General features: G+C 37.4%; 2 long non-coding RNA genes across 3 annotated transcripts in view; one reads left to right on the forward strand and one right to left on the reverse strand.

Annotated features, from left to right (window-relative positions):
* LOC122559069 overlaps positions 1-9,005 on the forward strand; it is a 70,580-nt gene extending 61,575 nt beyond the window's left edge. Inside the window, exon 3 of the long non-coding RNA XR_006314329.1 lies at positions 8,573-9,005. This is a non-coding gene — a long non-coding RNA (uncharacterized LOC122559069). The remainder of the gene's footprint in view (positions 1-8,572) is intronic.
* On the reverse strand, positions 5,957-18,372 carry LOC122559068. 2 transcript variants are annotated; one of them, XR_006314328.1, is made up of 3 exons: positions 18,144-18,372; positions 17,101-17,275; positions 5,957-6,580 (listed from the first exon to the last, which is right to left on the reverse strand). It is a non-coding gene; the product is annotated as an uncharacterized LOC122559068 (long non-coding RNA). The 2 variants fall into 2 exon arrangements; XR_006314327.1 differs by lacking the exon at positions 5,957-6,580 and adding an exon at positions 6,707-6,809.
* Positions 18,373-25,430: the final 7,058 nt, after the last annotated feature.

Below are 25,430 nucleotides of genomic sequence, written 5' to 3' on the forward strand. Positions count from 1 at the left end.
AGGGTTGGAGGATCTAAGCTACAGGGAGAGGCTGAACAGGCTGGGGCTGTTTTCCCTGGAGCGTCAGAGGCTGAGGGGTGACCTTATAGATGTTTACAAAATTATGAGGGGCATGGATAGGAAAAATAGACAAAGTCTTTTCCCTGGGATGGGGGAGTCCAGAACGAGAGGGCATAGGTTTAGGGTGAGAGGGGAAAGATATAAAAGAGACCTAAGGGGCAATTTTTTCACACAGAGGGTGGTACATGTATGGAATGAGCTGCCAGAGGATATGATGAAGGCTGGTACAATTGCAACATTTAAGAGGCATTTGGATGGGTATATGAATAGGAAGAGTTTGTGGTCGGCATGGACAGGTTGGACTGAAGGGTCTGTTTCCATGCTGTACATCTCTATGACTCTAAAGTTCTATAGGAAAAAATACTTGAATTCATATGATTATAATAAACGAAATGTAAACAAATCATTTGTAGTTTGACCTATTCTGAGATCATACCAGAAACTAGTAAGAAATCTTAAATATTTTCCATATTGATTTGGAGGACAGTAGATGGCATTAGTGTACTATCTTTCATAGATGTAACTACATAACCAATGTGAAGAGAATTTTTACACAGTGCAGGAAAGAACAACTCACTCAAACTTTAATACCTGCTTCAATTAGTTGTTTGGCTATGCTCTATTTTGTTGTATATGAACATTAACTATCAACTTAACTGTTGTCATTTGAGTTTTTGGTATAGCTTATACATTTCCATCAAAACTGCTTGATTAAATTCCTTTTTGATGAATGCAATGTATCATCTGTAGAGATTTGGTGTTTTCCAATTACTTGAACTGATCTGAAAACGAGTAACTGTTCAACTATTAAAATGTGAGGAATTATTTTCTGGATGATCAAATTTCAGTGAAAATGACTTCTAGGTAATCTGCAATTTATCTAACAAATTTGTTTCACTGATTCACCCATTTTTGATTGCATGATTTCATTTATGTATTTCACTTATAAGATGGTTTAAGCTATATTGAATTAATTTCCATTAATTCATCAGTTAAAAACTTACAGATGACTTTACCAAGGTGTGGAAAATTAGAATTTATTAGTAGTGTATACATTTTGCATCCAATGTACAATTCAATGTTATGTTAAGTGGCTAGTGTGAAAGTTGCAAATTTCAGGTTATACAACATGGAACACATACATGCAGATTTGTAATGTTACTTGCTAGCCAAAAGTGAATGAGAAAAACAAAAGTAAATATATTGGCTTTGCACTCACTTTGAAACAAGAGCAATGTAGAAGTTCTAAATAAACCAGAATACATAAAAAGCAACTCCATGATGAAAGTCCTTGAATCAAAACTTCAAAAATTATCACCAGGCACAAAGTAATGATGTATAAAATGCTGGTACAAACCAACTGATGTAGCTGTATGCAAAACTGAAGATTCATATAGTACCCATAACTTTCTGGGGTTAACACTGCAGCACAGAAGCAGTAAATCTGTCAGCAGATGCAGTCGTAAGGAAAAAAGAAGTCATAAAAAAAGGTCAGTGAAGTGGCAAAGTTAAGTAGGAGACTGTCAGAATGCCAATTCTATCTACATGTATTAAATCAGATGGATATAAGATTATACTTCACCTTCATAAAGGAAATTAAATGTAAAGAAATTCATGTTTCTACTGAAAATGAGAGAATTGTTTGTCAGTACATTGGATTGAAAATGTATTGGCAAAATTCACAAATTCTCGTAATTTCATTTTCTATATGAACATAACCATTCTAAACCTCGGCTAAAACCAGACTGAGAAATGATTCATTCCACTATTTTAAAATAAGAGCACTGAATATTCATGGATGTGTACTATGCCATCACTGTTTTGTCCTGTTAAATGAATAGCGTCTCTTAGAACTTAGAATCCATACAGTGTGGAACCAGGCTGTTTGGCCCAACAGGTCCACGCTGACCCTCCAAAGAATAACCCACCCAGACCGATTCCCCTACCCTACATTTACCCATGACTAATGCACCTAACCTAGACATCCCTGAACACTATGGGCAATTTAGCTTAGCCAATTCACCTAACCAGCACATCTTTGGATTGTATGAGGAAACCAGAGCACCTAAAGGAAATCCACACAGCCACAGGGTGAATGTGCAAACACCACACAGGCAGTCACCCGAGGTTGGAATCGAATACAGGTCCCTAATGCTGTGAGATAGCAGTGCTAATCACTGTGCCACCCGGAGAAATGCCTGGACAAAATCCACCATGTGTTCTATTTGGTACTCTAAGAATATCATCTTTAAAAATAAGAACAGTGTTATTAATTATATAACTTTGAGATATTAATTTATTTGCTTTAATGGTAGTAATTTATGAAAATAAGCTGCAGTACTGCTAATAAACATCATCTCCTCACTCACTTTGGAATTACAGGGCTGAAAAATCAACCTGATATCATCATTTGATCCCAAAGTGTAATCCAACTTGGTTGGATTAAGAAAAAGAGGGGGAGTATTGCTTTGATGGGTGTGCTATTCTCTGGAGGTCCAACTGAATATTAAACACATTATAACACCACTCAGAGAAGAGTTAATCTTTCTATGATGACCTGGTTCTGAATACTACCTTTAGCCGTCCCACAATAAACCTAACTCTGTCTCTCCTGATGCTGTACACTTACGCTATTTACAAAGTAGAGCCATTGGGGTAGATTAAGACATTGTGAGACACTGTAAAATGGGCAGCAGATGATGTCAACACTTTTTAAATCTCTATCTGTGATGTTTGCATGGTAGGAGAGAGGTAATTGAATTGTCAATTTACTTTTGTAGTGTTTTCCAAAGTCAAACTCCTTTTCATTGTTTCAAAATAATTTAGTTTGCAATGTTGTAAGGTGCCAAAATTCATTGTGGAAATGAAAGAAGAATTAAGTTCAGTCTAAAGGTATGCTAGATCCATTGTGCAGTGATCACCAGTGATGGGGGAAAGGATGCAGGTCCTGATTCCATATGAACCAGAATGGAGATTGGCATGTTGCGTTATATCTCATGGTCAGTATATCTTTAAGATACTCAGTCTGTTATGATACCTTGAGAGGCATGTATCATAGTATGTGACCTCAGAATAACAACTGCATATTCCATCTTATTGTGGGATCACATGAAGCATGACACTCTTGATAGCATACTGCTGTAACCTGAGCTTAATGTTAGCTTAGACATGGAGATGCCTGAAAATTTTTAAGAGTTAGTTGTAATAAGCTTTTGGTGGATTCTTCAATGCCACACTATCCACGTTTCGTTTCTCATGTGATGAAGCAAAATGCAAATATTGTCCTATCATGGTTGGCATTGGCAGCTTCCTATATTTATTAAAAAAATCAATATACAGAGAAATTTCTTAATGTCTCCTTGCTTGAAAATAAAGGCTGAATTTACAAATGCAAAAATACTCAAGGCTACAGAATGAGGACTCCCTTCTTAAATAATCCCTACACGTTATTCATCAGATATATAAAATCTGGTAGTGAAGTTTTCCAGGCAGCTTAGATCTCAGAAGTAAATAAGGCTTAAAACAAAAAAAAAATGTGGTTTACTACCTATAAAAAGGCTTACTTATATTAGGAGATCAGTTAGTTTGATCTTTTTTCCTCAAAATTTGAGATGAAAGTAGAGGGAAGCTTACATGATGTCATCATTCTTTATTAGGCACAAGCTCCTACAGGTAAAAACTTCCACATGCAAAACTAAAAGCATGTAATTCCTAAAACAGTTTTAAAAAGGGACAAAGGCCAAGAAATGAGCAACAACGGGGGAAATTAAAGGGAAACAAAGGCAGAAGTAAAATGGAAAGTTTTTTAATATGTAAAAAGCCAAGAAAAAACAATAAACAAATATTGCACTGCATTCTATTTCCAAAAAAACAACAAAAACCTGCAAAGACAAACGGAAGGTAAGCATTTATGGATTGGATAGTCAGTGATACGTCTATTGAATTACCACAATGCAAACAATGAATGTCTTACAGATCAAGTGATAGATAACAAAAAATAATAAAAGCTCTGTAAGTCTTGCTTAACCTTGAGGAGAGGTTTCTCAGAATTAACCTGCCCAGTCTTTCCAAGGGCATTCAAAGATCCAGAAAAGATCTGGAAAATCCTCAAATACATGTTCAAAAGAAGACTTAATAAACTTCAACTTTTCTCAGGCAGACTGCAACCCAAAAATCTAGTGAGCAAGTTTTAGAAAGATGTCCAAAGGGTAAAGTTGATTTTTCTGAAGAGGAACTATCAGCCTTATTGAATTAGTAATTGCATCCACACCAATTAAAGTCTTTTAAAAAATCTTGACAAGAAAACAAGAGGCCTTACCATTATCGGAGGATGGATGCAATTATGAAGCTCAATACTGGCAAGCCAACAGCAATTACATGCTTTTGGAGATGCCAACAATGGTGTGGTATAGTCAGCAAAGTGCTTCAAGCCAAATAACGGATGAATATCTATAAACAAAGAATTTGTTACTGCTACCCAAAAGCTGTCCAACTTTTCATGATATCCATAAAGCTTATGGCACAGGAACATTAGTCAGAAATCTACAGAAAATCTAGTTCAGCCCAAGTCCCAAAACAAAACTAACAAGATGGCACAAAATCACAACACTGGCAGAATCCCAGGCCTAACCTTTCCAGCTGCATCGCTCACTCTCCATGAGAGCAAAAGTAGAGCTATTCAAAGATGACTGTAGCATGTACAGTTTCATTTGTGAGTCATCAGATACTGAAACAGTGTATATCCAAATCAACATGATCTGGACAATATCCAAACTTGGGCTGGAAATAGCAATTAACATGAGTACCCCCACAAATGGCAGCCATTGACCATCTCCAATAAGAGAGAATCTAACCATTGCCTTTCATATTCAATTACATTACCATCCTGGGTGTTACCAGTGACCAGAAACTGAACTGGCATAGCCATAAATAAGTACTGTGATTCAAGGGCAAGTCAAAAGTTAGGAATACTGCAATGAACAATTCATCTCCTGAGTCCCCGATATCAGTTCCACATCTATAACACAAAATTCGGAGTGTGATGAAATACTACCCATTTGTCTGGATGAGTACAGTTCTAGCAACATTCAGGAAGTTTGGCACTATCTAGGACAAAACAGCCCACTTGATTGGCACTACCCTATTCCCTCAAGCATTGATGCTCAGTAGATGCCATGTATGTCACTATTTAAAAGATGTACTGCTGAAGTTCACCAAAACACCTTCAATTACACCTTCCAAATGAAGGACAATTTTTTAAGGATAAGGGCAGCAGATACATGAGCACACCACCACCTGCACGTTCCCCATCAAGTTACTCACTGTCCAGAGTTAGCAATATAATTGCTATTCCTTCACTGGGTAAAAATCCTTGAATTCCCTCCCTATTTCTATAGTGTGTTTATCTGCAATGCATGGACTGCAGCAGTTCAAGGAGCAGCTCATTACAATCATCTGAAGGGCAATTAGCGACAAGCAATAAATGCTGGTCCAGTCTGTACACCCAAGAGTGAATCAAGAAAGGTGAATATTATGAAAGTGCATAAAATTTGTCTGGATGAGTACAGTTCTAGCAACATTCAGGAAGTTTGGCACTATCTAGGACAAAACAGCCCACTTGATTGGCACTACCCTATTCCCTCAAGCGGCACGGTGGCACAGTGGTTAGCACTGCTGCCTCACAGCGCCAGAGACCCGGGTTCAATTCCCGCCTCAGGCGACTGACTGTGTGGAGTTTGCACATTCTCCCCGTGTCTGCGTGGGTTTCCTCCGGGTGCTCCGGTTTCCTCCCACAGTCCAAAGATGTGCAGGTCAGGTGAATTGGCCATGCTAAATTGCCCATAGTGTTAGGTAAGGGGTAGATGTAGTATGGGTGGGTTGCACTTCGGCGGGGAGGCGTGGACTTGTTGGGCCGAAGGGCCTGTTTCCACACTGTAATCTAATCTAAAAAAAAATGTAAACAGTAGAAGGTTCACAGTCCGCCAAGTTGAATGGTAAGTTTCAAATGAAATTTTCATAATATTAATCTAGCACACGATATTGATGGGTTAAGGCATTAAACTTTGACTACCATTAATATCCTGAAAAGCTAAGTTGATACTAAAAGCTAAACTCAACATGGGTACCGGAATATTACTACTTGGTTAAAAGACACATTCTTCAGCACCATTGTCTATGGCACACAGTCTCAGGGAGTATGATAATCAATTCCATGCATTGGCAGAATCAAACTGCAGCACTAACATACAAGTTCATCTTCACTTACTGAAATTCTGCTTAATTGTCCATTAGTTGCAGGATTATTGCATGTCCATATCTTGATATAGTCACAATTTATGAGGTTTAAACCACTGTTACTGTGGTGGAACAGGCCACATAAGATGAAATCAATTCAGTCAATGTCCAGGATATGACTTTGAAGTGAGACATCAACCAGCACAAGGATGATGACATATGACACATGAGTAGACCACCAACCCACAAAGCTGAAGATTTTCCTCTTGATCATCATGTTGGTGCTCTGCAGTACGAAATTGTAACATTCACAAGTTGATCTCTTATTCTTTGGCAAGAACCAGTTTGAACATTTGAAATTTTCCAACAGCCATAGATAAGCAACTATAAGAATTACAAAAGATTATGACTAGTGGTGACTTGAAAGTATTATGCAGTAGCTAAGAAAACATGTTCATTTTGGCCATGCAGAGATGTAGTTGTTGTATAACAATGTCATTCAGTGCAGACATCTCCTAATACCAAGAAATGACAAGAAAGGGTTTAACATACATAAGCTCCAGCAGCAGAACATATGTACACAGCCCTAAAGTTAGAAAAGCAAGTTAGAAAATTAAATAAAAAGTGTAATTAAAAAGCAACAGTACCTTGCAAGGTTAATGTAAAATATACATTATTGCCTGAACAGGATAAAGTCCAACTCCAAAAGCATTGCGATATAGTTGAAATATTCGTCTTATAAAAAAATTACCTTTTTTGTATCAAACTTATACTATATTTATCTGCTTATAATCATATTTGTTTGGGATATTTTTAACTCTTAATATCTTTGAAAGCCATGTAAATAACCATGTTATTAAAAAGCTAAAGACCACAAACACTATCTTATCCTGGAATCACATGACATGCTTTGACAGCATGTTGGTTGGTGTAACTTAATTGATTAATGGTAGCCCAGAACTGGATATGTCTGTGAATGTAATACTTTTGCATAACAGCTGGCGATAAAAAAATTCTGTTAGAATTGTCAATACCACAATATCCATGTCTATTTTGTTATGTTTCGGGAGAGAAAATAAGCATAGACACATCAGGCAATTGACCCTACTTGTGGCAAAACTCACATCAGAACGCTAGATTATTTGCACCAATCCGATCCATACTGGCCATCTAGCCAATTGAGCCGACCTAAGCTTCCTCAAGGAGGGTGGAGACGTTGCTATGGCAATATGCACCAATGTGCCTATTGTAGGATGGAGCAATAGTAATGGCAAGGGCTCCTATTTCATTCCTTCACATTCCTGACCAGGAATCTCTTCCAATCTGTTATTAGTGTATGCTGGGAGGATTTACAAATTAGATATTAAACCTGTTTGGCTGGATTACAAATGCACCATCTTTGGTTACCAAATCCTAGAGTAGAACATGAAACCAGAGCTTCCGGTTCAGAGACAGGGACAGTACCCATTGTGCCACAAGACTGTCTGAGTGTTCCTTTCAGATAACACCATGATCAGTTATGTTTTTGTATGATCTAAACTGATAACACATTTTACAAAACCATTGCTAGTATCAAAGTATTTGTATTGGAATTTCTAACTTGCTATCTTTGTCTTGTGCATAGTTTTAGGGCTGTGTGCATGTATTCGACTGCTGGGGTGCAGATGTTAGTTATGCCTTACATTCATTTTTGGTGTGAGGGCATGGTTACATTGAATGACGTATTGTAATATAACAATTCCTATGAGTGAGTGAAAGTCAAATAGGTCTAGACCACAAAGTGGCTGTTCAGTGCATCAATTCTGCACAGTGAAAGACAAGCACCTAAATGTTCTAACCTTATATTCCAGCTCGAGCTCCTTATTTTTGCAAATATTATGAATTTGAAGGCGTGTATTGTCCCTTTAAGAGAGAATGAAAGCTGGCAAACACCTTTAGAAGAATACAGCGCAGTACAGGCCCTTTGGCCCTCGATGATGTCTCAGAGTGTACTGGATAACTTAAAGATGTAACATTTGGGCTATAACTTAGATACGGAGTTGTTTCCACAGCAGTTCAAATTTAACCAGTTTAAATTTGCCCCAAGATACTAAAACACAACCAAATTTGAATTTTACTGTTTTGACAACGTCAAACAAATGACATGATTTGATTTTTGGGGTATAAAAAGCAAGCATTTTGGAAAGTTAGCCAGAGAAAGAGCACCTTCTGCCATTGACAGACTGTCCGCAAACCCTCTTTCTAAAAAGTAACTTTTTCATATGAAACATCTTTGCAGCAGAAGACCGAAGATGACCCTGGAAAATCTACAAACAGAGGATGTTCGACACCGGAGACAACAGCTGTGGTCCTATTTTGAAAATTGATTTGCTGTAAATTTAATAAGGGCTTTATTGATCAGTATATTGTTACAGAGTGGGAGGGAGATAAATCTTTAAGCGAAAGGAGGATCAGAGTTGTAAATGGTTGTAGTTTAATGTTCTCTTTTGGAGTTAACGAATAAAACTGTTATTTTTTTCTTTAAATAGTGGAATTTGATTAGTTCTCTGTCACTCATTCTTTAACAAATTATGAGGTGAGATGAGCTTTTCTGCCAATTAAATCAAGCACACAGAAGGGTTTACCTCGTGTTGTAATAGTTTGGGGGCTCAGGTCCGTGATTTGGACAGGTTTAGACAGATCTGAACAAATTTGGGGTACGAAAAATCCCAGCAGATTTAAGCACTTGCCAATTAGTACCCTAGATCTTTAAATAAAATGTAGGTGAGACTGTTTGTTTAAATTAAAAGAAAGAGAAATGGCTCTTAATATTGCTAAAAAGGTTTTGGGATTTGAAGATGATTCCCAAATTTGTCAAGGAAATTTAGAAAGAAAAGAAATGACTATACTTTTAGAATAAGCAAAAGGTTAGAATTGGGCTTAACCAAGGACAAAAGTAAAGTTGAAATTGTAAGAGAGTTACTCAAACACTTAGGGGTGTCAGGGAAACAGACAAGCACAGTAGAGTTAGCACAGTAGAGTTAGAAAAACTCAAATTACAATTGAAGAAAATGGACTTAGAAGATAAACAAAGGGAGAGAGAGGAAAACAGCAGAGAGAGTGAAGAAAGAGAAAGAGAGGAAAAAGAGAGAGGAAAAAGAAAGAGACAGGTTCTTAGCTGAGCAAACAGAAGAAAGGGAGAGAGAAAAAGAGAGAAGAGAAAGAGAAATAGAGAGAGTTTAAACTTCAGAAGTAGTGACTTAGTCAGCAAAGCTGAAAATGTGTTGCTGGAAAAGCGCAGCAGGTCAGGCAGCATCCAAGGAGCAGGAGAATCGATGTTTCGGGCATGAACCCTTCTTCAGGATTCCTGAACAAGGGCTCATGCCCGAAACATCGATTCTCCTGTTCCTTGGATGCTGCCTGACCCGCTGCGCTTTTCCAGCAACACATTTTCAGGTCTGATCTCCAGCATCTGCAGTCCTCAGCAAAGTCAAGTTAAGAGGATAGAGATGACGAGAGAAGATAATGATGTGTACAAACATGTTAAAACACTGCCTCATTTTGATGAGAAAGATGTTGAAGCCTTCTTTATTTCATTTGAAAAATTGGCTGGGCAGATGGAGTGGTCAGAGGATTTGTTAGGGCTAGTTCAGACTAAACTGGTATCAGAGCTAGTGAGGTATTTCCAGTGCTGTCAGATCAGTAGTCAAGAGCTTATGCAGATGTCAAACAGGCTATTTTGAGTGTTTATGAATTGGTACCAGACAGCGGTACCAAACAGAAACATAAAGAAGGAACCAGGTCAGACTTATGTTGAGTTCGAAAGAATTAAACATAGTAATTTTGATAAATGGGTGAGGGCCTTAAAAATAGATAATACGTCCGAGGCTCTAACAAACATTATTCTGCTGGAGGAGTTTTAAAACTCACTTCTAGAGATGATAATAATTCATGTGATTGAACAGAAAATTCAGAAAGTGAGAAGAGCAGTAGAGATGGCAGATGAATATGCGTTGGTGCATTAGACAAAGTTTCGCTTCTGGCAAGAGTTTCATCCTGTGAGGGATAGAAATTGGGAAAAGGGGAGATCCTGCACTATGAAACCAAGAGTAGAGAGCACTGGTAATTGTTTACCACAGGTTAAAAAAGAGGCCCATGTGGGTGAAAAGGAGGTGAAAGGCCTTGGGTGTTTCCACAGTAGTAAAGTGGGACACAAAGACACAGTGCTGGTCATTAAAGAAAGGGACTGTGGGAAAAGATGTGGTAAAAGAAGCTTAGCCAGTGGCATTAGTGAATATAGTAAAGGAGACCCCAATAAAAGTTTTTTTTAAATTACTTACAGTGTGAAAACAGGCCCTTAGGCCCAAGTCCACACTGACCCTCCGAAGAGCAACCCACCCAGACCCATTCCCCTACATCTAACTCTACAGGCAATTTAGCATGGCCAATTCACCTAACATGCACATTTTTGGTCTGTGGGAAGAAACCAGAGCACTCCGAGGAAACCCACACAGACACAGGGAGAATGTGCAAACACCACACAGACAGTTGCATGAGGTGGGAATTGAACCCAAGTCTCTGGCGTTGTGAGGTAGCAGTGCTAACCACTGTGCCACCGTGCCACCCAAGTTGAGGAACTGCAGTAGAGTGCATAGCCTAGGCAGGGGCTGGGTATGGAGTTAGTGCCTAAATTCTATCAAGAATTTGCTTCTGTGGGTAAAGTTTACTCAAAGAACGGGAGGAGAAGGGCAAGAGGTTATAATTTTGAGAGATACATGATCGAACCAGTCTCTAAAGGCAAGAGATGAATGTATTTGTACTCTTTCTGACCTGTTACCCAAGACAGTGGTAATTTGTGGGATAGATGGACAGAAATTTAGCGTTCCCCTATGTAAGATAGGTTGGAGTGCCAACTCAAGACTGGGGAAGTAACAGTGGGAGTGATTGGTAGATTGTCAGTTCCAGGAATCCAGTTTGTTCTTGGGAACGATTTAACAGGGTCCAAGGTGGGAATGACACCCCTGGTTGTGGAAAAGCCCAAGGAAGACCAAGGAATTGAGGAGTTAAAAGAAAAATATCCTGGTATTTTCTCACACTGTGTAGTTGCAAGATCCCATTATCATAAGCCACAGCACAAAGCAAAAACTAAAGAGAAAGATGAAGGAGTTATGATTCAGTTAGCGGATACCCTGTTTGATGTAATGGTACAGGAAAAACCTGAACAGGCAGAGGGTCCGGCAGAAGTGTTTAGTTCTGAAAGGCTAATGGACTTGCAACAGAAAAGCGAGACAATGAAAGATCTATATGTTGATGCATATGCAGAGAAGGAGGCAGAGAATATTCCTGAGAATTATTATCTCAAAGATAGAATCCTCAGATGAAAGTGGAGACCACAGTAGGTTAGCGCAGATGAGAAATGGGCAGAAGTGCACCAGTAGCATACAGGCAAGAAGTGTTAGGGATAGCACATAAACTACTTGTATGAGGTCACCTAGGTGTATGGGAGACTCGGGCTAAAGTACAAAAACATTTCTATTGGCTTGAAATGCACAAGAATGTGGTTAACTTTTGCTGTACAGGTCATACATGCCAAATAGTAGATAAGCCACAGGCAGTAATAAAGCCTGTACCTTTGTTGCCAATTCCCACATTCGAACAACCTTTCACATGGGTTATAATTGGTTGTGTAGGTCCCCTCCCAAGAACTAAAAGTGGGAACCAGTACTTGTTAACCATAATGGATGTATCTACCAGATTTCTGGAGGCAATTCCATTACTGAGTATCAAGGCAAAAAGAGTGGTACAGGATTTAATAGCTTTTTTTACGTGGTATAGGCTACGCAGAGGGATTCAGTCAGATCAAGGGATTAATTTTACTGCTAGGCTTTTTCAAGAGGCTATGGATAGCTTATGTATACAACACTTTAAATCCTGAATCCCAGGGAGTTTTAGGAAGGTGACATCAGACCCTAAAGACCATGTTGAGAGCATACTGTCAGGATTACACAAATGATTGGGACAAAGATATTCCATTCATGTTGGTTGCTATTAGAGATGCCCCAAGTGCATCTACTCAGTTTACTTCCTTTAAGTTAATATTTAAACATGAAGTGGAAGGCCCTTTGAAATTAAGTAAAGAGAAACTGACAGGACCAAAGTCAAAGATTTCAAACTTAGATTATGTACCTGAGGTGAGGGAGAAATTTAATCAGCTAGGTGATTTAATTAAACAACATTTGAAGAGGGCACAGCATAGAATGAAGCAGATGGCAGATAAAAACTCTGAATATAAGACTTTTCCAATGAAGATTATGTATTAGTACTATTACCAGTGATAGGAGATCCCTTCAAAGCCAGATTTAGTGGTCCCTATCAAATTGAGAAAACACTGAGTCAGATAAACTGGCAAAGACTGTATCAGGTATGTCATGTGAATATGTTGAATTCTTATTATAATAGAGAGAGAGAAAGAACTGGAGAAACAGATGTTAGTTACTGCCCCACAGAATTAGGAATCAAATCCAGATGTTGTGGAAGTTGATGTGCTTCAAAATACATTAAACAATGAGGCGGTCCTTGAGGAGTGGGATAGGTTATCTGTCTCATGAGCAAAGAACACAGTTGAAAGGTTTGTTACAACAGTGTGAGGATGTATTTAAAAATAAGATATGGAGGACTAATATTATTGTGTATGAGGTAGATGGAGGGAATGTTATTCCAATAAAACAACACCCCTACAGGCTTAACCCTTTCAAAGCCAGATAGGTCCAAAAGGAAGTGGAGGTAATGCTCAATGAAAGTATCATCGAACCGAGCCAGAGTGAGTGGAGATTGCCAATCATGTTAGTTCCCAAACCAGACAGGACTCAATGAATTTGCGTGGACTATCGGAAGGTCAATGCCGTAACAAAATTGGAGCCATACGCAATACTGAGATTGGAGGACTGTATAGAGAAAGTTGGACAAGCTAGTTACATCACCAATTTGGACGTACTGCATGGTTATTGGCAGGTAGCTTTATCAAAGAAAGTGAAAGAAATTTCTGCATTTGTAACCCCAAATGGGCTACATCAATTCAACGTGATATGCTTTGAAGTGAAGAATGCGCCTGCCACATTCCAAAGACTCATGAACAGAGTTGTGGCTGGGTTAATAAACTGTGCAAATGTAAAAACAAGGACCACAGATGCTGGAAACCAGAGTCTAGATTAAAGTGGTGCTGGAAAAGCACAGCAGGTCAGGCAGCATCCGAGGAGCAGGAAAATCGACGTTCCGGGCAAAGCCCTTCATATCTGGATGATGTAGTGATCATTGGAGGGCCCTGGAAAGATCACATGGTACAGTTGTAAGAGCTCTTTGAATAATTAAGAGAAGCAAAACTGGTAATAAACTTACAGAAAACAGAATTCATGAAAGCAGACCCCAGGGAAAGCAAAGATGAAGGCCATCGAGGAATTTCCACAACCAACCTCGAAGAAAGAGGTGCATTGATTTTTGGGACTAAACGGATTCTACCGTAAGTTTATTCCAAACTTTAGCAGTGTAGTGGCACCATTAACAGATTTGCTGAAGAAGAACACAAAATTTCACTGTACAGAACAATGCCAAGAGGCATTTCACAATTCAAGGGCAGTGTTAACCATCACACCAGTTTCAGCTACACCAAACATTTTGAAATCCTTCAAAGTTGCAATCGATGCTAGTGACATAGGAATTGGAGCTGAACTGCTCCAGGAAGATGATGATGGGATTGAAATGCCAGTTGGTTACTTTTCAAAGAAACTCAACACCCACCAGAGAAAATAGATTAGATTAGATTCCCTACAGTGTGGAAACAGGCCCTTCAGCCCAACAAGTCCACACTGACTCTCTGAAGGGCAACCTACCCAGACCCCATTCCCCTACATTTACCCCTGACTAATGCACCTAACACTACGGGCAATTTAGCATGGCCAGTTCACCTGACCTGCACATCTTTGGACAGTGGGAGGAAACCAGAGCATCCGGAGGAACCCCACACAGACACAGTGAGAATGTGCAAACTCCACGCAGACAACTGCCCGAGGCTGGAATTGAACCAGGGTCCTTGATGCTGTGAGTGATCATGCCGCTCTACCATCTACGATCTAAAAATACTCTACGATCAAAAAAGAATTATTGAGTTTGGTACTATAATCATATTATAATGTTTATGTCACAAACAATGTGTCGTAGATGATTGTGCACACGAATCACAATCCTCTTACATATTCGGAATGCTTTAAAGACAAGAATATGAGACTATTACGTTGGAGTCTTATGTTGCAGACTTTTAACTTACAAATCATACATGTCGCAGGTTGTAAGAATGTGATAGCAGATGTGTTATCATGGATTTAATGGATAAAGTATAGACAAGATTGAACAGATACCAATGTTATATATATTCTTGTACAGAAATTAATATGAACTGAGATTCATGTCCTATGTATTTCATGGTAATGGGGATAAGTGTAGAAAAAAATGAAGCCATCTTTTCATTATGATGGTTCTTTTTTCCCTTCAGCGGGGAGGTGTTATGAAGTTGAAAGCATGTACTGTACCTTTAAGGGAGAGTGAAAGCTGGCAAGCACCTGTGATGTCACAGTGTACTGGACAACTTGAAGATGTAACATTTGGGCTGTAACTTAGATACTGAGTTGTTTTCACAGCTGTTCAAATTTAACCAATCCGTTTAAATTATGCCCCAAAATAGTAAAACCCAATCGAATTTGAATGTTACTGTTTTGACAACTTCAAATCAATGAGATGATCAGATGTTTTGGGATATAAAAAGCAGGCATTTTGGAAAGTTAACCAGAGAAAGAACACCTTCTGCCACCAACAGACTGCGTGCAAACCCTCTCTAAAAGGTACCTTTTTCATATGAAACATCTTTTCAGCAGAAGACCAAAAACAACCCTGGGAGATCTACAAACAAAGGAAGTGTGAAACCGGAGACAACAGCTGTGGTCCAGCTTTGAAAATAGATTTGCTGTCAATTTAATAGGGGCTTTATCGGATCAGTATATTGTTATAGAGTGGGAGGTAGACAACAAATCTTTAAGAGAAAGGAGGATTAGAATTGTAAATAGTTGTTGTTCAATGTTCTCTTTTGTAGTTAAAGAATAAAATTGTTATTTTCTTTCTCTAAATAGTGGAATTTGGTTAGTTCTCTGTCAGTCATACTTTAACAGATAACAAGGCAAGGTTACCTTTTCTGTGTTTGGTTTAATTAGCAGAAGGGTTTACCCTATGTCGTAACACAAGCATATATCTAAATACTAAAGTGTTATGGGGTATCTGCTTCTTGCACCCTTACAGGCATAGAGTTCCAGATACCCCCACAAAACTCTCCATGAAACGTTTTTCCTCAGATCACACTAAACCTCCTCCTCCTTGACCTTAAATTCATGCTCCTCGTCATTTGACTTTGGCAATACTTTTGACCTCATTTAATATCATCTCCATTTCTATGCTGCTGCTAATTAAAGGATTTTTTGTAAATTTTGCTGTTCTTTGTCAAATGTTGTAAATATCCCAGAGCTAAAATTTTTAACAAAATATGACTTCACATGGTCTGACATTTTGTCATGCCCATTTCCAGAAAATGCTGGCATGACTTCCTGACCAAAATACAACCTCCTATTTTTCCAATATGCATCCTACTGGCTGTGTGTTCAGTAAAACAGACTTGAATTTATAGCTGATCCATTTAAACTGAATCACAATTTATGATAGACTTAAAGTTTATTCAGTCTAGTTGATTGCCTTGTTTGCTATTCTAGAAGTATGAAAGAACATGTAATTATTTCATGATTGACCAATGTTGTATTTCATGCTTATCTCATGCACTTGACAGGGGTTCCTTAAAACCTATGAAGGTGATTAACTGTTTTCTGAAAAGACGGTAGCTTGTATCCATCGCACTTTGAATATTATGGTTTAAATATTTAGTCTCTAGTGATCAGAAGCAAATTTCTATCTGTGTCTCTTTTTCCAGATAATACTTAATTTGACCAAATAAGTAATTAACTGAACTAGTTCAGAAGGTAATAACTGGCATCAAAACACTCATACCTTGTTACACAATTAAATGTTGAATGATATAAATAAAGAAGTTTTTCTCCTCTTCTGGTTCCTTATCTGTATTACCAGCTTAGATTAGGCATAAAATTTAAAACTATTGAGAAATTAAAGGACTATTTGTCTGCATTGGTTTTAATTTCTTGATTCCCTGTAGTATTCAGGGCAGACCATAAACAATTATTTTTAAAGTTGTCAAAGATATGGACATCAGGCAGATGTTAAATCTTAAAATATTAGACACTTATGATTTTAACAATCTATTGTTCCAGTAGTCGTGCATTGATGAAGGTATTGAAAAATTGGGGCCATGTTAGCTAGAAAAAAAGGATTACTAACAAAATATTAAAGGGCGCAGTTATTAATTTGATAAACAATGGCCAAAATGATGTTTTCCTCAACAGGAAATTGGTGCATTGGTTAAAATATACCAAATCACAAATAAGATAGCAAATTTTTTAAAAATCTTCCACTCCTGACTTGGTGCAAATGAATTGGAGTGATAGATCCCACAAACGCTCACAATTTTTGACCCATTTATTTTTCATCGTATGAATTTAAGTTAGAAGCTATGGCTTTTCAAAAAGTGAGGCTAGTAGGATGCAATTATAACCCTGATGCCATTTCAACCTTTGAATCTTTATAATTTCATTTCCTATGCTTGCTCACAGACTAAGCTCAATCCACGTACCTTTCACAGTTCTAATGCTAGAAGTGACTTACCAAATATTATTAGTTGTGTGAGAAGGGAGTTTGCCGTGAGATTGCTGTTATATTAGTCCTTTGTTCCCTGCATGCCATTGGGAATCCAACTCAATTTGAAGAAAGAAAGGAAGAAAAACAAACAGCCATGCTATTTGAACCACAAGAAAAAGTAAGTTGCAGTTGAACTGTCCATCTGCAGAGGATAAGCACAAATGAGCACAAATAAAACTATTATGAAAATACTTTATTTCATAATTTGTGTTTCAAATATATAATGATTAGTTTTAAGTGTTGAACTCTAGAAAATCTGGATAAATCAAAGCATTTGATTCAAAAACATCCCTGACATAAATATAATTCAAATATAATTCAAACACCCTCTGGCAACCTAATTTAAAGAGGTCCTCTTTTGTTGTTGAGGTAAACGTAGAAAGTTATTCACATTAAGATCTAAAGCAGCTATTATAATCCTACCTGAAGGAGCCAGGTTTTCTTAAGATATAAAGTCATATAGCATAGAAACAGAGCCCTCGGTCCAAATCCTCCATGCTGACCAAATTTCCCCAAACAAAAGTAATCCCACTTGTCTGTGTTTGGCCTACATTCCTCTAAACTCTTCCAATTCATGTACCTGTACAAATGTCTTTCAAATGTTGTAACTATATCTCCATCTACCACTTTACCTGATCATTTATTCCACATGTCAGCCACTCTCTATGTGACCTGAACTACTCATAGCACTCTAGAAGAGGCCTCGCAAACATCCTGTAAAACCTCAACATGATTTTCCAACTCCTATACACAAAAGTCTGAAAAATGAAGACAGGCATGCTAAATGCCTTCTTAACCACTCTTAACCTGCAACACAACATTCAAAGAACTATGTACCTGAACCCCTTAGGTATCTCTCTTCTACAATATTATTCAGCGCCTGACCAGTAACTATGTAAGTCATGCCCTTGTTTACTTTGCCTAAATGCAATGCCTTACACTTATCCAAATTAAACTCATTCTGCCACTTCTCACGCTTGTTTTAGGAAGCAACAAAGCAAAGGCCATACCTTGTTCTTTTTGTAAAAGTTTAACATGTATCCCCTTCATTCTTCTCCTGTTTTGCAATCATTCGTGGGAAGTCATATCCCGACATCTTGCTTTTGGTTTCAGACAGACATTCTTCGAAGTAACAACCTTCTGTATGAGAAGAAACTTTACTTTCCCTTCTTCATTTCTAAACAACTATTTTGTGCTGCAAATGTCAATCTGGATCCAAAACAATCAGAGGCAAAGACAAACCACCTTTCTTGTAGTAAAGCATTATTAACCATTGAGTCTTACAGCTCCATTTATATGCAAGTCCCTTCTGATCTCCATTTATATTTAGCCAATTAATCAATTACTCCAACTGCCTACTTAACCACTTGCTGAATTAACATCTTGTCATGTTCCATTTCCAGATTTATTTCTGCCTCCCTCAGACAGTTTGCTTAACAGTAAGAGCCTGATACAATATCTGTGCTGATAAAGTGATTTACCAGTATGTTACATGGCATTGTCATGCTTTTTAATGACTGTATTGTATTGTAATGACCAAACCTGTAGAACTGTGCAGTTCTTTTATCATATATTTGCCTTATTATGTGAAAATTCTTGCACCCCAGGTCTGGAGAGTCTTAAAATGCTGTTACTATTGACCTTTTTTTTGTATATTACTACTGAATCTCATTTCTGCCAGATATGAATTTTTTTAAACCTTTTTTAAGGCTTCCAACAACATATTTATTTCCAAAATTCCAGCTCCAGTTAATTCTAGGAATCCACTCATATTCAACACTTCTGTACAATCGTGCAATTGAAAGGTAAACACTGAATTAAGAATCTTCGAGCAGGATTTCCACAATTTTGCATATTATCTGTTAGACCTCATTACATATTCTTTATATAACATCCATACAGCTTTCTAATTTTTTAAAAGTCTAATGATACCTGATATTGCATTTAGCATCAACTTGTAATTCTGTTCAGAAATTAATATAATTTCAGACCTTTGTTCAGTTTCCAATCATTGAACCTCTAGCTTTGAGAATACTTTACAGTTGATCTTTCTTCTCATAAGAACGATGTAGAGGTGTTGGTGTTGGACTGGGGTAGACAAAGTCAGAAGTCACACGATACCAGGTAATAGTCCAACAGGTTTAATTGAAATCACAAGCTTTTGAGAGTAGCCATCACCTGATGAAGAATCAGCACTCTGAAAACTTGCTATTTCACATAAACTTGTTGGACTGTAACCTGGTGTCATGTGACTGCTGACTTTCTCATAGGAAGTGATGGTATCAAGGCTGTGCCTTGCTTTGTTCTGTGGCAATGAATAAAACAAATTCACTTTATTTAACTCGATCATGCAGTTTAACTTCACAAACACAAAATCATTTTCCAGCACTTTCCATTTGGTTACTACTTTCTTCTCCAAAGTAAATCCAATCAGAATCTCAGGGATCCTAGTTTCTAATCTTCACCTTGATTCTTTCTACTGCTGTTAATAGATTACAAGCCAGTTGGTGAAATTGAAATCAAGCCCCATTCACCTTATCTTTTGAGGCAAGCATTTATTGACTTCCTCAGACTTTAAGGAAAATAAAGAACATGAAAGCATGGGAAGGGTTAAAGCATGAAGACGACTGGCAATCTGTCGTCTGTGGAAGGCAGGATGGGATAAGAATAGTGGAATGCTCTTACACGAATTAGCAAAGTAAGGTTGAGGCTGAAAGGTCACAATGGCGAGATGAGATAACAGTTAGTAAAGGTAGTTAAGTGTCATTATGACAAGATTGGGACCATAAATATTTGGGACATGACATTAAATATCTAATTAATAGTTAGTAAAGTCAGCTTGAGACTGGAGACTATTGTAATAGATGGAATAGCTAAATATCTAATCATGACAGGTTAGTCTGGAATGGAAGATCACTGTAGCAGAGGTGATAATAAATATCTAACCATGACATTAGAATAACATTAAATAGAATGTACAAATAAAGAGATAATGGGAACTAACATCATTGGTTTATTGTGTAGCTAGAGTAAGATACTTTGATTAATATAGTTGCACGTGCTGATAAACTAACAGAAACATAATAAAAAAAGATATTAAAAAATGCCTGAGGTTCGTGGGCATTCAAGAATCTGCTTTCTCAGTATCACGGTTTTTTGTTTGCAAATAAAAGACCTACTTTTTGAAGAATTTTCTGTGTCTCCCGGTGATTCTCTATATTTTCTCCATGACAACTTCCCTTCTCATCGCACATGCTGGGCCACAAGAGCTCCTTATATATGTGCTCAAACAGTTATTAGCCATCACTTGATTCTCTTAACCTTAAATAAAATGGAAGAAATTTTAACAAAAGAATTAATGAGACACTAAAAGACTCATTCAATCTTATTAGCCTAACAAATAATTCTTCTCAAAATAAATGGGAGTAAACATTTAACATTATTTGTATTTGAAAATAACTAAAAGCGGTGATACCCACGGCACTTATACAGAAGTAATGCAGAGAAGCATAGCAAGAAATATTCAAAACTAATGTAATCTCTTTTCGATTTCCATCTATCTACCTTGTGATTACAAGACAAATATAAATTAGGGTGACTATTTAGCATATTTTAGCTCATTTCAATTTTTCAACAAATTATGCTTCTAATCTTCACATTAGTCGTTAGTTTGCCTTTTGCTAATTTGAACTTCTGCCCCCTAATTATACATTCTTGCTTTGCACCGGAATAAATGCTCCAGGCTTAGCCTTTCTGTACTGTTTTTAAGGGTGACATTATCTAAGTAAACTATATTAATCATCTTTTCTCATGATAAAAAGAACTCCAGTTTTAAAAAAATACTAATTTTGCAGCTTTGTCCAATGACACATAAGGTCAGTCTTTGAATTAAGTCTAGAACATGAATTTTTATTTTGTCATGGCAACCATAACTGAGATAGTATTTGAATGGCCAGAATTTGCAGGACAAGGTATCCAATGACATTTGCCATTAGTTAAATTTTCCTGTGAAGCTTTCAGTACAAAACTATTTTGCCCACAGAGTTACTGGAAGTACAAGCTGATACAGGTTCACTGATTGCAATGAGCTATCTGAGGAAACAGGACAAGAAATAGTGTACCACTTTGACTAATAAGATTTAAGGAATAGAAAATTAGCAAATTGAAGATTGAGGGGATTTAATTAAAGAAACCAATTCAATATACAATCACGTAAGGAAAAGAAATAATGAGAGAAAAATAGCAAGATAGAATAGGAACCGAAAAGGAAAGTAAGGAAATAAACAAAAATTCTAAAATATTCAGAATGATTTCACCACATGTTTGAATTTACCCCAGGCTTTAATAATTAATTTTCAGTTGGTACTTTTCTCTCTCAACATAAACACCTTCCAATGATATTTATTGCACTTCATCTGGCACTGTTTTATATTTTTTCAATTTTACTTGTGACAATTTTCCCAAAATCAACCTTTCTACCTTTCTGGTTTTGTATCATCAGTGAACATGACTGATTTGTGTTAACTAGAGACAAATAGGAAAAGGCAGGTGTCCCAGTTAAGTACCTATTCCACATAAATATCACATTCTAATTACATCTGCTGCTTGCTTTCTTTCAACTAGTTTCTCATTCATTCCCATGTTGAGTTTGAATTTTTATTCTTTCACTGTTTTGAAACAGTGTTTTATGGGAATCTTTATCCAAGACTTTAAATCAATGCATAATAACCAATGAACTTTTGACCAGCTAAGTTTTAATAAACTATTAGTTATCATTTCCTTGTACTGGAACATATTAACCTGCATTTTGTGATCCAGTGATTGGATTGTTGAAGAGAAAGGCAAGCTCGAAATTTGATTCATTATTGGAGAAAATGTTAGCTCTCCAAAACTTTAGTTAAATTCAAATAAGAAATGTTTCTTAATGATGTTAAATAATCCAACATGTCTTGTGAAATAAAACAATTGTAGTCTGTCACTGCCATAAGCCTCCAATCAAGTTCATTGATCCATTATTTGCTATGAACAGAACATTCAATTCCTTGAACTTGTTCTGCAGATCAGTTAGGCCATGACTGAATTGTATTTTCCCTCCATCCATCTGTCTTGTTACCTTTACATTATTGTTTTGGAATCCATACTATTACATGCGAAATACAATTCTACCTTATTAAAATGTGTATTTTACTAACATAGACTCGGTGTATATGTTAGTCAATGTTTACATGTTCCAAAAATGGTACTTTATAATCCTAAGTGCCGAACCTTCCTTGCAATTATTTATAGTTTGTGTATAGCTTTTGTTTTATTATTTCCAATCAGACATTCTCGAAGGTGAAATTTTAAGGGTGCTGCTTGCTTTTTCATACCACTTCAAAATGTCCACTCTTCATGAATGAACCATTGCAACAACCTTCGACAGACCTTTCTGTCCATAGGGACTGTACAAGTGAGTTTGCTTTGGTTGTTGTTTTCTTTAGGCCAGAGTTTGCTGCTGGATAGTCAGTATATTCAACAGTGGGGCCAGATGGGGTTTTCCAACAATCGACAAAGATTTCATGGTGGTCAATAGATTCTTAATTCCAGCTTTTTTTGTACTGAATTCAAATTCCACTATCCGCCATGGCAGGATTCAAACCTCGGTCCCCCGAACATTATCTGGGTCTCTGGATTAATAGTTTAGCGACAATACCACAATGCTACCGCCTTCTGCATCTAATACACAAATATAACTGTTTGCAATAATGTTTCCTTGGAGGGAACTTAATATTCCTGACACTTTTGGGTCACTTTTGAAAACTGATTTCCCAAATTTACCCTGTATCAGTATTGTTTCTGCAAGGGATTTTATAAGTGTTGCTTTCTTTTCTGCTGAATGTCTGTTAATGATCTTTAAAAGTATTGGCTTGTAGTTTTAAAATGGATTGAACCTTTAAACAAATACAATACTGCAGGGGATGGAAAGAGGGCAGACAATTATTTCAAGTAATAGATGTATGATAATCCACAGATTGTACTTGGAAGCCTACTTCCAAGGGGAATCCTATATTCCATGGCAATATCAAGTCCAGACAAATAGATTGTATATTTATTCTACTGCATTGAAGCTTAGGGCTGCTTCTTTAGTTATTCTTAGGCTGTATTCCTAGACTGAAACAAGTTTTAAACTATCCCACCTTAGGGAAAAGATCTTTGCTATTCACCTTATCAATGCCCCTCATGCTTTTGTAAACCTCAGTAAGGTTACCCTTCAACCTCCTGTGCTACCGTGAAAAAGGTCCTCTCCTTCTATCTCAAATATTCCATTCCTGGCAATTTTTTGATAAATCTTTTCTGATTTAATAATATCCTTCATATAACAGGGCATCCAGAACTGGACACAATAATCCAAAAGAGGCCTCACCAACATCCTGTACAACCTCAATATGACTTCCAGTTCAAAAACACTTTCTTATCCATTCTGTCTACCCCTGATGCAAATTTCAAAGAATTATGTACCTGAACCCCTCGATCTCTCTGTTTTGTGATTAGATTAACAACAGTGTGGAAACAGGCCCTTCGAATCAGCAAGTCCACACTGACACTCCAAAGAGTAACCCACCTAGACCCATTCCCACTTACACACTCCGAACACTATGGGCAATTTAGCAAGGCCTGCACATCCTTAGATTGTGGGAGGAATTTGGAGCACACCTGCACAGACACAGGGAGAATGTGCAAACTCCACACAGTCACCTGAAACAGGAATCAAACTCAGGTCCCTGGTGCTGTGAGGCAGCAGTGCTAACCACTGAGCCACCGTGCCAACCTTCTACAACACAACCCTGGGCCTAATATTAATTGCTTAATTGCCACTGTTTGGTTTATCAAAATGCAATACCTCACATTTATTCAGATTAAACTCCATTTGCCACTCTTCAGCCGATTAACCCAATTGATCAAGATCCATTTGTAGTCTTAGGTAAGTTTCTTCACTGTCAACTATACTGACAACTTTGGTGTCTTCTGCAAACTTACTAATCATGCCTCCTATATTCTCATCCAAATTATTTATATAAATGGCAAACAAAAGTGGACCCACTACCGATCCCTCTGTGACCACTGGTCACAGCATCCAGTCTGAAAGACAGCTCTCCTCCACCACCCTCTGTCTCTAGGCACTCACTTCAAATACATTATACATGGAAAGAGGATGGTTCTGGCATTATCACTTTAATACAAATATAGATAATGTATATGAATGCCAGGGAATTCATAGTTTATTACATTTGTTTATAGTAACATTACTTGTGGTCATGTTTCTCAGTACTTTCTCCTGCAATTCTTTGCATCAAAAGAACAAAACGGCATGATTATTTATCAACAGGAAATTTAACTTTTGAGAAGACATTATTTCTGATCTGTAATAAAAAAGACACGTTGTCACATGAAAATTTAATCCTATTTGCATGAAAAGTGATTTCCTTTTATATTTTTTGGGGACTGTTTTAATTTAGAATTAATTATGATAGAACATAGAACATAGAACAGTACAGCACAGAACAGGCCCTTCAGCCCACGATGTTGTGCCGACCATTGATCTTCACGTAAGGTAAACCTAATGTACGAACCCTCAAATTTCTGTGACCGTATGCATGTCTCTTAAATATCCCCAATGATCTTGCTTCCACAACTGCTGCTGGTAACACATTCCATGCTCTCACAACTCTCTGAGTAAAGAACCCCCCTCTGACATCCCCTCTATACTTTCCGCCAAACAGCTTAAAACTATGACCCCTATGGGAAAAAGTCTCTGGCTATCAACTCTATCTATGCCCCTCATTATTTTGTACACCTCAAATAGGTTCCCCTCTCTTCCTTCTTTTTTCCAATGAAAAAAGTCCGGGCTCAGTCAACCTCTCTTCGTAAGATAAGCCCTCCATTCCAGGCAGCATCCTGGTAAACCTCCTCTGAACCCTCTCCAAAGCATCCACATCTTTCCTATAATAGGGCGACCAGAACTGGACACAGTATTCCAAGTTCAGTCTATCGTAAGTAAAATAATGATACAATGTCTTCAATGAATCTTGAGTGAAATATAGAGAAATAAGTTGACATTGAATGTAATCACAGTAATTGGTGTGTGCGGTTTTATCTTGAGCACTGCACATGTGGACTGCAGTTGACTTACTCAAATTTATTACTATTGTCACTTAAGTTTTTATGCAAAACACTGTTTACAAATAAGGCAATAAGTATAATTAATGATTGTGGCAATATTCTCCCAATGCGATTACAGTCGATTATAGCTTTCCTAC

Source organism: Chiloscyllium plagiosum, chromosome 18 (genome assembly GCF_004010195.1).
Source record: "Chiloscyllium plagiosum isolate BGI_BamShark_2017 chromosome 18, ASM401019v2, whole genome shotgun sequence".
Lineage (NCBI taxonomy): Eukaryota > Metazoa > Chordata > Chondrichthyes > Orectolobiformes > Hemiscylliidae > Chiloscyllium > Chiloscyllium plagiosum.